The sequence below is a fragment of the Monopterus albus genome, unplaced genomic scaffold (genome assembly GCF_001952655.1).
Source record: "Monopterus albus unplaced genomic scaffold, M_albus_1.0 scaffold153.1, whole genome shotgun sequence".
Lineage (NCBI taxonomy): Eukaryota > Metazoa > Chordata > Actinopteri > Synbranchiformes > Synbranchidae > Monopterus > Monopterus albus.
This window is the reverse complement of record NW_018128033.1, coordinates 264,513-273,745: the sequence shown is the minus strand read 5'-3', so window position 1 is coordinate 273,745 and position 9,233 is coordinate 264,513.

Below are 9,233 nucleotides of genomic sequence, written 5' to 3'. Positions count from 1 at the left end.
TCTCCCCTCTTCTCTCTGAACTGCTAATAAATGTTTTTAGCAATGATGCACTGAGCTTTTTAATATACTAGCTGTCAGTTTGATAGGATGTGCTGGACAACGATTTGCATGAAATAACAACTATGAAACACATTATGACATTGCAGCAGGATCAAGTATTATGGCTGATTTAAAAATAACTTGTCATAAAATTTTAACCAAGTGTTATTTGTAAGTATGAAGAACTTTCTAGCAAAACTAAAAGCTATAAGAGGGTAACACATACAGTAATATTATTACATAAGGCATTATAACATGTATAATGTGCTCTGTTCGTGATGTTAGGGTGCCTGCTTGTTTGCTGTCTAATGAGGAGTTTGATGTAGTTCATATATTAGTGCAGAGGCTGGAGGTGCGGGGAGTCATCTGGTCTCTGCCAGAAGCACAGGACTCTACCTTCTTACCCCAAAGCTGTCTTATTTAACGCCCACCACACTGCGAAGGAACGTACCACAAACAACCCCATGTAACATGACTTGTTTTTACTGCAAAGTCTATAACAGACTCTCCACCATCTGATGATCAACCTTCACATACAACACAAAGTTAGAATTGGCCCTTTTACTGAGTCATGTGTTCCCAGCTTGAGTAGAGGACATGGGCTGTGCTGTGCACTGGAAGCATAAACATATGCATCATATGTTGAGATGCAGCCTACAGTACTTTCTTTTTTTAAGGAACGCTTTAGCCTTGGCCTTTACTGCTGCAATCCAAAAAGTATACCACAAAATGTAAGTTGTGGTCCAACAATGTCATTTAATAGAATGTTATGATGAACTGTTATCTATGAAAGAGAGATTTTAGAAGTCCAAGTACAGTAAGCTCTCCCAAACAAAATTTATTCTCTTATTATTATTGTTCCATCCATGTCTAAATACTATTAGACCATGTTAAACATACTATAGCATAATTAGTCTGGTTAAAGAATCAAAGGTTTCAGTCATTTTCTACGTGCTGTTTGTTGACCGCTACCTCCAGCACATGTTAGACCGTATGTACAGTAATTGTGGCTTCCTCTTTATGCCTCCCACTCTGTTGTTCATTCAAGACATACTCCTCTCTTGCAATTTGTCACAAATACAGTCTTGTTTACCTGCAGCCCAGCTAAGGAAAACCTCAGTCATATAAACAAGGTCCTTGTTAAGCATTTGCACAAAGGAATATGCAGCTCAGCACAGTGGGGACCTATTAGGAGGCTGTTAGTTGTTTCTAACAGTTTCATTTGAAAACAAAGCAGATACCAAGTCAAATGGTGTTTTACAGGCAAACCACCCACCTCCCTTTTCTAGCTGCTAATTTTAGCAGTTTCGCTTTCCAGATTGCAAATTTGACTGGGAATTCATATGAAAAGAGAGACGTGTCTTTGCCATCAGAACAGCTGTCTGTCTGTCTGTCTGTCTGTCTGTCAGCAGCTCTTGTTTAGCTGAAAGAGGAAAGATATCCAGTTGACCAACAGCTGAAATACACTGGTCAAAAATAGATTTCGTTTTGTATCATCGGGGAGACATCAGCAATGTTTATGGCTATTAATTGTATTGATTTTTCCTGGTACACTACAGAGGCAGAGGCAGTGGAGGGTGTGGGATTAAAAACAAATCTCCGTTACATCAGGAGCCTGATCAGTCATAACAGACACCAGTAAAATATTGGCAGCTAAAAATAACAGGATTTGTGTGATCCAAACAGCTGCCAGTGGGGATAATGCTTCACTAGAAGAATTGGCCTTTGGTTGCATATAAATAAGATTGTAATTGACTAAAGTGATGAAAATTTGATTTATTGTTGCCATTTCTTTTTCATGATGATCAAGTCAATATGGAGGGTGACCATATGCTGTCAGGAAAATAGTATGGTTTTTGTTGTTTTGTTTGTTTTTGTTTTGGTGAGCAACAGCTTACATATATAAACATTATATACAGTATTTAACAATATGTTAGTGATGTATAATTCATTTGTGACTGTGTGGAAAATTGCTATGGGAGGGTGTTGATAAGTCAGAGACTGTGGAGCTCTGGAGGTGTGCACCAGCCTGTTGCTGTAAAACCAAATCTACATACAACCCTGAATCAGAAAATGTTGGGATGGTATGTAAAATCAAAATTAAAACTAAAAATAGTGATTTGTAAATCATTTGTGTTCTCTATTACATTGAAAAAATACAGCGGCACATTGTTTGATGTGATACCTCATTGATTTTATTCTGCATCACAGATTCTCTACTGGGGACAGGTCGGGACAGGTCGGGACTGCAGGCAGACCGGTCCAGTACTAGAACCCTTTTCCTAATGTGTGCAGAATGAGTTTTTGCATTGCCTTGCCTCTGGAAAAGAGACATTGGGCTAGAGTTGGGGTCCACCCTGGACAGGTCTCCAGTCTATCACAGGGCTGACATGTAGATAAACAACCACTCACACTCACACTCACTCCTAGGGGCAATTTAGAGTCACCAGTCAATCAAAGCTGCATGTCTTTGGACTGTGGGAGGAAGCCACGCAGAACATGCAAACCCTGCACAGAAAAGCATCAGGTCATCCGGGGCTCAAACCTGGAACCTTCTTTCTGTGAGGCAACAGTGCTAGCCGCTGTACCACTATAAGTCTGGCACGCAGATGACAAGTTGTTCTAAGGCCATAAATGATTAAACTGAGAGCACAAATCAAGTTAACTTAGTAATTCAAGAGCACAGTTTATAATAATCCATGGGGACGGTTTATTTATTTATTCCATCAGGGTTCGGTAAGACCCCTAAAATGAAAATTAATAATAGCTTTTTTTTAATATTTGTAAATTAAACCAGTGCAGGGCATAAAAATTATATTAGCTATAGAACAACAGCCTTCTACAACAACAGGCAATTAAATACTGTATGTCAGCTATTAAGAGGTCACACCGCTGGAACACAGTCCATTCAATACAGACTCTGTCATGGTGATTCAGTCACTAGAGAAACTTGTGCTGTAGCTGTTAGCTACATTTCATGTTGTTATATGGACAACATTTATTGTGAATGTCTAAAAGGAGAACTCTGTAACTGGCGCTCTTAGATGTGACACACAAAGATTTGGGTAAAACATGTGAAGCACCCACATGCTGAAGAAAGAGGAAAGCTTTTAAGACACTTTTGACCATTATCAAACTACTGGGCATTATATGAACAGGTTGGAACATGGATTTAACCACTGCCCATTGATGAAAGTGTAAAAAAAAAAAAAGTAAATAAAAATGGGAAGCATATTGAATTGATATTCTACCATTATCACTAATTACGACTTTTGAGAGTTAAACAGCATTAAGATAATTACATAAAAAGTTTACACGTGACTCCAAGCAGGAGCATGCCACTGGCTGCAGTGTGTCAGGGTAACAGATGATGCATAACAGTATGTAGATCAGTTCTTGGAGGTGGTATATGGATAAACAAGTTCAGTGATTTAAAAAAAGCACTGTGCTCAAAAGGATAGAAAAAAAGCAGAAAAACAAAATTACAGCAGCACAAAAGAGATAGAGGGACACAAAACTAGCTGCTATTTTAAATTAGGATTATGGCCAGTTGAAAAATAGGAGATAATTATAGCTTTAAAAAAGTAGGAAAACAGGCTTCTGCTGAGAATTCAACAGTGAACCAGCTGAACAGTCTTTGCCCCCGTTGTTGGTTTTGTGGATTCAATTGATTTAAACTGGACAATTTAGCTATACAGGCTTTTCATCCTGGGAACTCCAAAATATATATATATAGTAGAGCTGATGTCTGGGCTTTGCCTCTGTTCCATCAGCTTTCATGCCATCTCTCTTCTGAGTGTGAGGTTTACAGTACAGTGCACTACAGCACTCACTATTTTCTTACTCCATTTACTACGTATAGTACAGCTGCTTAGAATCCACTACAGCATTCAGTCCTCTCTGTCCTGTTCATATTACAGACACCTAACCTCAATCCCACAGCATTTAGCCGGCAGACATTTTTCAGTAGACACTGGGGGGGGGGGGGGGGAATGTTACAGTGGTGAATTATCATCGTAGACGTGACGTATAGCTCAAAAAAGGAGAGGGATGTATGTTCTAGTATTTCTGGTCTGGACCCTGGCTGGGCCATTCCAGGGCTTTCACAGATGTTACCCAAAGCCACTCCTGTGCTTTCCTGGCTCTATGCTTCAGGTCGTTGTCTTGTTGAAGTGTAAACCTTTGGCCCAGCCTGAGATCCTGAGCACTCTGGAGAAGGTTTTCATTCAGAACTGCTCTATATGTTCTGCATCCATCCTTCCCTCTACCCTGACTAGTGTCCCAGTCACAGAAAAACATCCCCACAGCCTGATGCTGCCACCGTGTTTGACTTTAGGGATGGTATTAATGAGGTGATGCTCAGTGCCTGGTTTTACCCACATATGCTGTTTGGAATTGTGGCCAAATAGTTCAGTCTTTATTTCATCAGACCTGAGGATTTTGCTTCTCATGGTCTGAGTCCTTCAGGTGCTTTTGGCAAACTCCCAGCAGGCTGTGATGTGTCTTTTAGAGAGGAATGGCTTCCGTCAGGTCATTCTTCCACAGAGGCCTGATTCACTGAAAAAAAGGACTCACCGGGTCTTTGGATTTACACAAATTATGCTAGTATATGCAATGCAATTCATTCATATTTCCTCTGTTAACATAATTCAAACAAGTTAACCCCTAAAGAAAATTATGTTGGTTTTACACATTATCATTGTGTGGATAAGGTTGTCGTCTACCATGCTCTTGGACACTTTCAATGCTGCAGAAATTTTCTTGTATCCTTCCTCAGATCTTTGTATTGACACAATCCTATCGCACAGGTCTCTGGACAGTTCTCTCAATCTCATCACTTTGTTTTCATTCTGACATAAACCATCAAATGTGAGATCTTATACAGACAGGTGTGGGCCCTTCCTGATTATATTCAGTTCATTAAATTAGGGACAGGTGGACCCTAATCAAGCTGTAAAAGAATCTCAACACCCACTGATAGAAGCAGGATGCACCAGAGCTCAATTGTAAGTGTCAACAAAAGGTCTGAATACTTATGTAAATGTGGGTTTTCACTCTTTTATTTTGAATAAATGAAGAAAATACTCCAAAACCCTGTTTGGAGTACTGGGTGTAGTGTAGCTTGATGAGAAACAAGAATAGAATCCATTTTACTATGAAACATAATAATGTGAAAAACTTTAAAGGTTCTGAAACCTTATGTAACCACTGTATGTTGCACATTTCAATCAAATAATCAGAAACACATCTATAATACAGTTACCCTGCAAGAATAAGTTGTAAATGACCCCAAATGCAACGTAGGAAACAAAGATGCTGATAAGTCAAAGACTCAGAAAACTGCGGTTTTCAGTTTAGGCTTGAATGCGGCAGAGTTGTGGCATATTTGAGGTCATCAGGAAGTTGGTGCCATCTGTTTACAGAGTAACTAAAACCAGCTTCACCCTGTTTGGTCCTGACCCAAGGTTCTACCAGGCTTTTATGTATCAGTATCAAAGGCTGGTTTGAGATCAAGCAGCTCCAAAACTGATGTTTTACTTCATTCAGCACTGGCACTAACATCATTTAACATCTTTATCATTGCAGTCTCAGTACTCTGGTGTTGTCTGGAGCCACATTTAGATTTAAAAGGTCTTTATTTGAATCAAAACATCTTTGTCAGTAATTTTTCCAATGAGAAAATTGGGGATTAACTCTGAGGGACCCAGGCTGCAGTTCGTTAGAAGGGGTTTAACAACAACAGTTTTCATTGATTTTGCAAAACAAATCACCTGATAGGAGCAAGGTTCTGACTATTTTCAGTACATTCATTTCCAAGCAACTGAAAATATTTCTGAAGAAGCTGGTTGGCAGGGTGTCCAAACAGCAGGTGGATCACTTTAGGCAAATGCATGATAATCAGTCTTCTCTTACATGCATGCACTGTAGCTTGTAGTAGCAGACGGAACCTGTTGTTCAGGCCCTTACTTGCTTTCAGAGGTTGAGACTGCGTGCCAATGTTGGCACACAGTAGGGTGACTGTACTGGCACACAGTCAGGTGCATCCACATACCGTAGATCACAGTGGTGTAGCACACAAACCCACACCGATGCATACCTAAACAATGTTTTCCAGTGTCCTCTCTCTGATGTCACTGTTTCACTCTGAGTCAATAGAGCTATGAGTCAGTTTGATTCCATCTGTTTTTTGCCTTCCCCGCTTGCCTCGGGCTATTTAATTCCCCACTGAGGAACGACGCAGCTGAAAAACTGCACCCAGCTCTTTTCACTTTTAAAATAAGATCAAACAACGGTCTCCTGCCTTCTTTTTTCTTTATGGTGCTTGTTGCCATAAGGGTTTTCCATAATTTAAAATGGTCTTACAAATGTACAAAAATGCAAGGAATAGAACAGGATAAAGCTGACAAAGAATAATACTGTATTTAATGTTTAAAACTAAGACAAGTGCCAGACAAATCTACAAAACACACTTTCTAGGATGTATTTGTCAGTATGCTCTCTACAGATGATTCCTTCATTAAAGTAATTCTTTGTAAAATGATGATGTAAATGTATTCCATTAAAAACAATGGGAAGTTGTCAACAGTCATTTTCTCCAGCATAAAAACATAAATAAATACAATGAGTATGATAAAAGCCTGGTAATATTAAATTTCACATCTTCTGCTGCACACTTTTTATTACTATACTACTGCAGCAGTTCTGGTAGATGTCATTTTCTTTTCAGGATAAAAAGAGAAAAAACTGTATCTCTAAAAGCAAACAGCATCTACAGTTAAGACAGCTGCATGCATTAGGGAAAGGCTGTGTTGGAAGTGATGTGCAATAGAGCTGAAAATAGAATATGAAAATAACTACTATTTAAAACTGCTTCAACAGTACAGTATGTGGATGTTATAAGTTGGCACAGTTTCTTGTCAAACATCAGTTTATTCACCCGTCCAGTACAACTGTGCTGCATTTCTGTCTCTAAAGCTAAACAAATCCTCCAGCCTAAATGCCAAGATATACAGTTTGTCCCTACATTTGCTGTCATGGTAACATGGAAACAATTATACAAACATGAATAATACTGTAGAAATGTCACAGTTTCTTTAGTTTTAGGCACAGTTTGCGGGTTTAGAAAAAGATCTGATCTATATGGTTTATATATATGGTATATCTTTGTTTATATGGTTACCTTAAGTTAACTTGTTAAGGTTGTGGGATGGTCATGCATAAAACACACACACAACATTTCACACAGGAGTTGAACACCAGCCTCCTGTGGGAAATCCCTGTGTGTTGTTTATGTACATATTACATTACCTAACATCCTACTTTGCTTGTGGGAAAACTACTGTGGATGTGAGAGGTTGCCTAACTATAGCATGTTATTGTTGGCAGTACTGTAATAACCTGCTGGTACAAACCAACTATGGACTGGAGGACAGCGTCCTGGATCTACAGTAGGATTACAGAACGGAGTAGTCTTTTCATTGAAATCTCACTAAGCTCTGTTGAACCTGAGTACATACAATACAGCACATCACAAGAAGCATTAAAGTAGCTGAGGGTGATGCACTGACACCATTGAAAATCCATCTTTTGTGCTAATTAACTCAATGGATACTCATTGTTCATGAGTGCTGTACTTGTAAAATCGTACAGCCACTCTATAGTTGATTACCACTTCAGTCTTGGGAGAAATTATACAAAAACACATTACATTGACAGATTTGTTTTGACAACTTAGCTGTGCCATGCACTTAAGGCTGCAAATATGACAAAAGAGAATAAATGCTGAGATGAAACAGTGTTTTGTTTTCATTGTGGAAATGACAAGATTGAATTCCTTGTACAAAAATCCAATAATGCAATGGTCTGGTTTATTCTTTCATCCTCATTATCTGTGTCTGTGTATTAAATGGGATGAAAATCAACTGTAATGGACTACACACTGTGTTCAGACCAACAATTTCATACCATAGCAGAAAGGGAAGGGTGTCCCTTTGCCCATATTGCCATTTCAAACCTTTCCAGCTAAGCTGTATGATTGTTTTTCAAAGAACATAATCAGAAACAGGAGGCATAAAATAAAAGGCAATGCAAGTGATGTGTGTTTTGTGTGTAGTGTGTGACAGAGGAAGACATACTGACATACTGTAATCACTATTCAATTTCTATAGAATACTATAGTGAGAGTATTTAAGGTGGAAGTGAGAGACACAAAGACTGAAAAACAAGGTGGAGTGAGATATTAGAGTAAGAGCGTATGCACTGAAAAAAAAATAACAGAAGTGATAATAAGACAAAGAAGCTGATAGAGTATACATTTCAATACCTAAAGCTCCACAGTGATCCTTACTGACCACAGAGACTGACTCACGCACAGTAATAATGATTAATTACACCTGCTGTCTGATTTCTTTGGTCCCAGTCATAGCTGGAAGGGTAGTTGATATGGATTATGGACTTCACTTAGGTCACTCTGTCTTTGTTTGTAATACTTATTTCAGTCAGTCAACTTAAATAGCATGGATTATTATGTAAATGTAGGACAGCTCTCCATTGAAATTATTTATTCATACATTGCACAAACATTTTGGGCCACATCACAAAAAAATGGATAAAGTCAACTTTTTACTCAAGCCAGATGGCATAAAAAGTGGCCAGGCGATGAATCCAAAAACTGAGTAAAGGAGACTTGCCCTAAACATTTAGGCAGTGTATAGAATTTCAATGGAGTGCTCTATCTGTCTATTATCTATACCTCTTATTCCTCAATAGGGTCACAGGGTCACACTCACTCCTATGAGCAATTTGGAGTTACCCTAAGATGCCGGAGAGAACCCATGCAGGCACAGGGAGAACCTTCTTGCTGTGAGGCAACAGCTCTAACCACTGTGCCGCCCTCAATGGGGTGCTGTCATATTATTATCTTTGTCTTCAAGGGTTGAGCACCCAAATACACACACTAAGACTGAGAGTGTTGATTCATCACCATTTATGATGTGAATATAGAATATATACAACTTTGATATTTGTTTCTATAGGCTCCGAATTGCTCCCCAAAAGGGAGCACCAAGATCACCACAGCAGACAGGGGCAGCGGTGGTAATACTACCACCCTTTTGCCTCCATCCTCAAAGATCCCACCCACCCCCAGCACGGACTGTTCGCCTCCCTACCCTCTGGCCGGAGGTTCAGAAGTG